The 7396-nt window shown below is 39.1% G+C and overlaps 1 protein-coding gene across 1 annotated transcript in view; it reads right to left on the reverse strand.

Moving 5' to 3' along the window:
• Positions 1 to 803, reverse strand: part of LOC129857815 (phosphatase and actin regulator 4B-like) — a 90453-nt gene extending 89650 nt beyond the window's left edge. Inside the window, exon 1 of the mRNA XM_055926415.1 lies at positions 664 to 803. The gene's annotated coding sequence lies outside the window, so the exon portion shown is untranslated. The remainder of the gene's footprint in view (positions 1 to 663) is intronic.
• Between the last annotated feature and the right edge of the window lie 6593 nt (positions 804 to 7396).

A 7396-nucleotide genomic window follows, 5' to 3' on the forward strand; every position in this document is an offset into this window, starting at 1 on the left:
GTCTATTCGTAGACTCAGTTTAGCCTATTGTGCATATCAAAGAAAGCAGCAGCAACGTTTCTAACTGTTGCTTATGGCTGAACAGTGGGCAAATCTAACAAATGATGGACCTTTAGGAAACCAACCGCATAGATAGCTATAGCGGCTGTTTTCGAACTATTAAGTAGCCCACTTAGCAACTGGCTATTTCGTCAACTGTAGCCTATCATATTATTGCCAAAAAAACGAATTGAATAGACTACGCAGTAGTCCCACAGGGATGAAGAATAGTCACCACATATCTAAAAATCAAACCGTAGCCTGTAGCTCACCTCTTTGTAGGAAAAAGAGGTTTGCTAATTGCTACCCAGTGTAACATCACCACTCCATCCCACTGATAATATCTAGAGAGCATCATCACGCGCATCCATTGTGCTTGAACGCCAACAAGATCATCAATGGAGATCAAGGTGGACAATACACCGTCACTGATTTAAGCGGTAAAAACAAAATAAATATGTACGAAAACTAATAAAAAATTACATTTGGAAAAAAGTTGTTACAAATCTATATTTCCAATGGCAGTGTCTTAGTGATTGCCAAGTTAAAACCACGTTCATTGTGTTTTGCAGGAAATTATTCCATCTCTGTTTACTCTACCATGTTACTTTAGACCTCACATACCTTCTCTCCTGACTCATGAATTGCCCTCCTCTTGTTTGGAAATCGGTTACAATCGATTTAATATAGCAGGCTACTCAGCCATTTCCTCATCACTTTTTCCCAGGCCCCCATCGAAACTTTTTTTTTACCGGAATGACCGGAAACAACCTGAAGGGCATTTTGGTAGTAGTAGTTCTTGTGTAAAACCGCAGCCAGGGCATCTCAATTGCCTACTATGGACGGTAGTCGCAAATCGAATCTGCCTCGGATTAAAAAGACTTCAATACCCAGCAAGCATTGTAAGGAAAACAGTCCAAGCGCACTGTTATAACTGTTATCGTAATCTAAAATCATTATGATGTTCCTCAATGAAATAATGCATTACAGCTGACTGTTACAAGACAGTATTCTTTGTTTCAATGTCAGTGATGTTTAATTCAATACTTTCATATTTTTATCATCACAAATGACCATTAAGATATGCTGGTAACTGGTCTCATAAGCTTTCAGAGCAACTTAAGCACAAATGGAGCATGGACAACTCTAAAGATAAATGTGTTTTAAGATCTTTTGATGATTCAAGCTTGAAATCTTTTTTTTAGCAAAAGACAAAGCTCTCGATGTACTGCACTCTTATGAGGGGAAAGGGGGCTAACTAGAACCATAAGATGTTCTACGATAGAACCCTTTTTGAGCTGGGTAGAGCCCTTTTTGGTATCAGGTAGAACCTTTTCACTAATATGAACTAAACGTTTTCTACCTTGAACCAAAAAAGGATTATCCTACAGGGACAACTGCAGAACCTGCTTTGAACTCTTTTTCTAAGAGTTTGCAGGTGTCGGCATAAGTCTTACTTTATGTCGAACAATTGTATTCTTGTTTTATATGTAACAAATATACAGAATGTGTCAAATCAACTGGAAAAGCCTAATTGTTGCCATGAATAGAACAAATATATATTAAGTCAGTTTATCATATTGAAGAGAATTTTTAGATTGAAGGTAGGATTGAATCAGACCAAGTAGGGTACAGAATAGCTAAAGCCTGTAAACTCTCTGCAAGCTTCAGCTTCAATTTACATTGGACATACAGCCTCATCTAGTGGCTGAATGGTAGTAAATAATTTACTGCCTCCTGAACATGCTGCTTATTTTCTTGATGTTGTAGTCATACTCTAGGAATGGTCTTGTGTCAGTGGCATGTGATGTGAAGGGAAGGCAGGAAGGACTAACAGAGTATGAAACAAAGTGTTGGATCAGCTGGAAACTGCGGCAGAACAAATACACAAGTGTTTTTATTGACCATAATAGATTTCAGAGGGAATAACTTTTGGCATAACAGAACTCATCATTTTCCATAATCACAATTTAATGTATATATATTTTTTTTGCCTAAATGCCATGTTTCTTATTGGAAGGTTTATGGTAGGACACTGAATTGAAAACAGATCGTACGTGAACATGTTTTTCCTTTAGTTAAAAATAAATGATTCATTTTTGTTTAACAAAGGAATGCAATGATGACTACTGAAAACAAAATGTTTAACCTTTACAACATGCACATCTGATCAAATGTACTACTCTGTTGGTACTCTCTAATAGGTTCTCCACAGCTAGAACTGAATGGAGGACGTTTTTTTGAATACATATTCTAGTATTTTGAAACCCGTTATGCACTTGACTAAATCATTGCCCGATCATGTGTCAACAACTTTTCCATGTAACTTCCTCAAGGAAGAAGCGTTTTTAAGTCTAGAAATCTGATTCTAGCTTGATGGTTGTTCTTAGATTGAGACATTATAAAGTAATCAGGCATTGGACAGTATTACACCTCCTTAGATATGAGCATGTGCCCTTTGCTCTGATAACATTGCCATGCCTCTCTTTGCCTAACAACAACAACAGCAACATTAAGGTACAGCATAGTAGAGTTAGGCTCACTACTGTATTTCTTATTTCTTCAGAACTCTGTCTGTCTGAGGTGTTGATAGAACACTGCAGCCAGATGTTTTGTCCAACATAACAAAACATGATCTGGTTCCCTGGTGTTAGAAAAACATCAGAACATAGTGAAGGCCAGAGACAGATATGTGTTGGTGTTGGTTGTTTCAGGTGTTCTTGTGCTGTATCAGGTTGCCTTTGCATGTTATGAGACATTATTTCTTCCAGTGGTCCTCCTACATACTTGCACCAATAATAGTATGCAGCGGGTAGAATGGATTAGGCCATAATCTAGGCAGGAATGTCTATGTTCGGGGACCAGGCCAGCTGCACAGGATTTGATCATTGGTTGCAGCTGGATAGCAGGACAACCAGGGCTGGCTCCAGGCTTAAGCAGCATAAGCGGTCGCCTAGAGGCCCCAGGCGCTAGGTGTCCCCCGACCAAAAAACATTTTATTTATATTTTTAGGAACTCAGTCGGAATCTCAATTTATTCTTTATATTTAGAATAGTAGAATACACAAGGTGCAATTTCAAAATGTGGATGTGCATCAGCAGTATTTCTCTTGTTATGTTAGTCACTGACAGTCACTCAATTAGCCATGTCAGCTAACAATGTTTTGATAGATAAGTTAGTCTAGCCATCTATCTACTGTAAACCTTTAATAATCGTTTCCGAATACCGACCTGGCACGCAGTGCCAAATAGTGTCCATTTGCCAAAAAGTGTGTGTGTCCCTCACCTCTGAAGGGCTGTTGCTAGAACTTGCAAAATTATGACCGGCCTACGTAATTAACCAAAGCGTCCGTTGCTATGCTGGTCACTTGGCTCTATTTTACCCTGTAGCAGTCGCGGAGGATGGAGGATGCAGGCATTTCTGGTTCTATTTCACCTCCTAAACGCTTGCTTGGTCCGCACTAATTTATTACCTCAGAATCACTCTCCAAGGACTACCATATATTTGTCTTTATATACGAAAATATTGTTAAATAGGAATAAATAATTCAAGCTCTTTTTAGGTTGATTTTAGATTGACATTGCTAGATACTTTTTTACCTCAGCCTGCATAGCCAGCTAGCTAGCCAGACAGTTTTATTTAGCTAACATTAGCTAGCTAGCTAACTGTTATTGTAGCTTTCTGTTTGTATGTAGCTTGCACTTTAATGACATCCCTCGAGGAGATTGTATTTTATCTTTCCAACCAGGCGAAGTACTATGAAGACACCACTGATCTTGACAAGAGGCGCACCATTCCTAAGGGGGCAGAGAATATCACAATTCAGGTTAACTTTAAGTAGTTACCTACTATTATATCACTGGAAGGATTTATTGTACAACCAATTTTCAAAACTTAGCCATCTAGGGTCTCCACCGAGCTAGGTAAATCTGCATTTAGTTTTAATGCACCAAATTGCTGGAACAAAATTCAAAATACATTTAATCTTGATGTTCTGGTGCCATTCGGGCAATTTAAATATTGATTGTGGAGGAATGTCACTTTTTTTCTGGGTGATTTGTGACGTTTTTTTTGTGTTTCCCATGACTGTATTTTGGTATTTTAATATGTATATGTTTGGGTATAATGTGTATATTTATTTATATTGTATATACTGGGCACATTTGTAAAAAAGACCTAGGTCTCAATATGTTTTCTAAAATAAAAGTTAAATAAAAAAATAAAAATAAAATTAAAGTTGGTAATTTACAGTACCAGTCAAAAGTTTGGACACCTACTCATTCCAGGGTTTTTCTTTATTTTTACCATTCTACATTGTAGAATAATAGTGAAGACATCAAAACTATGAAATAACGCATATGTAATAATGTAGTAACCAAAAAAAGTCTTAAACAAATCAAAATCTATTTATATTTGAAATTCTTCAAAGTATCCACCCTTTGCCTTGATGACAGCTTTGCACACGTGGTATTCTCTCAACCAGCTTCATGAGGTAGTCACATGGAATGCATTTCAATTAACAGGTGTCCCTTGTTAAAAGTTAATTTGTGGAATGTCTTACCTTCTTAATGCATTTGAGCCAATCAGTTGTGTTGTGACAAGGTAGGTACGTTATAATAGTTTCTGCATGTCGTGTTATGTCGTTTATACTGTAGCATAATATTTTTGTGTATATTCCTTATAACCAAGGACACGCAAGCTAACGTTACTCATTTCATAACCTTTATGGTGTTATATTCAATCGTGCTTATGTAGCTAGCTACATTCTTCTATTAGCTCTGTAAAACAATGCTAATTGCGTCAGAGAAGTATTGGCTTGTTGTATTTTGAAGCTACCATGAAAAAATAGAAACATATCTTCTTATATCACTTGTTCGTTTTCTGAGTGCATTCCACAAAGCTGTTTATCATGTCCGCCATATCCACTGCCCCATTGTGAGGTTTTAGTCAAGTACGCAGTCTGGTTTGATTTTTCTCTCTCCCGTGAGGTGGTCCACCTTCCCTGTGGCCGACATGGTTGCTGTATGGACAGTGAAAAGGACATGGGTGTCTCGTTTGTCATGCCACTTGTCACTGCCAGCTGTTGACATTTCTTATTTTGTATAACGAGTCATTTAGGATGGCAGTAGCATTGTTAATGAAATGCAGTCATTGCAGTAGAACTAGGAAGCAGTCTTTGGAAAAAAGGGTCGCAAAGAAGGGAGTTGCAAACATAGGATCTGTGCTCCCGTTTTCTCTTAGGGAGTTCTTTTTTACTATCCCCATGAGAAAGACTGTCACCAGGAAGGTATACATTTCTCTAATTGTGGTTGTCCCCCCCACTCCTGGCTGCTCTCTCTATTCCTGTAGCTCCAATGCATTGATCTCTGCTATGTCTCCCACCAGCTCCTCTGTTAGAAACAACTTGAAGCACTCTGCCTCAGATGGAAATGGCAAGGGTGTTGCACTCCAGACTGGGACTCATCAAAGCAAACAGCAGGGCCAGGAGGGGTAAAATGGCTGGCAGCCTTCCAGCTACCACAGAACTCCTATACTTCATCCACTGTCGGTCTACTGCCATCACCACCAGCATCTTCAAAGGGAACTGGGACTTTGTCAGTGGACAAGGGGTCCTCAGATTCAGGGTTCTCAATGGCTGGGGGGACAGTTCCTCACTGTCAGAATCTGATTCCTGACTTTCAGACTCATTGTCAGATTTTTTTTTAAATCTCCAGAAGTTGACTTCTTTTGAAAGACATTGCTAATGCTCCAGTTTAGCTCACTAGCCACACACATAAACAACAACAGAGTGGCTGAGAGTGGGAGTGAGAGGTTACGTGATTGACTGCCTGCACGCGCCATTTGTATCAATAAATCACTATCAGAAAATGTTTTGTGTGGTAATTATTGATATATTTTCTATTTTATTCACGTTTTTCAATTACCAGTATTAAATCATGCATTCCGATTCTTGCATAGATTGTAATGGGCACATAGTATGTGTTTAAAATACGTTTTTGAAGGTTATACTGATTATGATGAGCTAAGCTAATTCCAGCTGTGTAGAGCCATGTTTGTTGACATACAATGCATTCTGGGTTTCACGTAATCGTCTGTCAGACCAAGGATGCTATAACAAAATGAGGTGAGTAAGGGTTCACTCATTTTTTGGGAACTTCAGGAAGTGAATGGTGGGATGTGAACGATGGTAGACGACACACCCCTTCAACATGCATACTATAAACAGACCAAACTCATCTTGTCTTCTGTTATCTTTGGTTTCTGAGTGGAAAAAGCATGGCTGCGCGCTGAAACTAATCATCGTTGGATTACTTTTGATTTCTAGATAGTGTTTTACTCATTTATTTCGATCAATGGTGAGCTCACCCGTGATGTGATTAATTATATATAGTAATTGCTATTAGCTAATTCATATTGTAGTGTATGTCAGCCGAGAGTTAGCAAATATGATCGCTTGTGTTCAGTTAGCGCTAGGACAAATGTAGCCTACATTTTTACAGTTTGGATGATTGTGTTATGCTATAGATACTTCTGTGAATATCTGAACATTGCATCCAAAAATAAACTGCTCAATTCTGGACATAACTTTGTACGGTCTGTGTTTGTGTAAATAGTTTCTGAAAAAAAGTGTGGCCAGCTCAAATGCTGATTGTTGTGTTCAGGGACCACTAGAATGGTACTTGTGAAAGGGTTAAGACATGAAGGTCAGTCAATACGTGAAAATGTCAAGAACTTTGAAAATTACTTCAAGTGTAGTCGCAAAAACCGTCAAGTGCTATGATGAAACTGGCACTCATGAGGACCGCCACAGGAAAGGAGGACCCAGAGTTACCTCTGCTGCAGAGGATAACTTCATTTTCAACCCAAATAAATGCTTCACAGAGTTCAAGTAACTGTAAGGACAGACGCTGGGAGACGAGTAGCATGTACAGGGAGTGAATATTTAATGAATCAACAGACAGGATACAAAACACGAACCGCGTCTGGACAAGGGACACAACGACATTAATGCTGACTCGGGAAAGAAACTAAGGAAGTGACAGATATAGGGGAGGTAATTAATAACGCGATGGAGTCCAGGTGAGTCCGTTGAAGCTCGGATGCGCGTAAAGATGGTGATAGGTGTAAGTAATGATAAGCAGCCTGGCGACCTCGAGCGCCAGAGAGGGGGACCGGGAGCAGACGTGACAGTAACAGACACCTCTCAACATCAACTGTTCAGAGGAGACTGCGTGAATCAGGCATTCACAGTCGGATTGCTGCAAAGAAATCACTACTAAAGGACACCAATAAGAAGAAGAGACTTACTTGGGCCAAGAAACATGAGCAATTGACATTAGACCGGTGGAAAGTCCAA

The sequence above is a fragment of the Salvelinus fontinalis genome, chromosome 6 (genome assembly GCF_029448725.1).
Source record: "Salvelinus fontinalis isolate EN_2023a chromosome 6, ASM2944872v1, whole genome shotgun sequence".
Classification (NCBI taxonomy): domain Eukaryota; kingdom Metazoa; phylum Chordata; class Actinopteri; order Salmoniformes; family Salmonidae; genus Salvelinus; species Salvelinus fontinalis.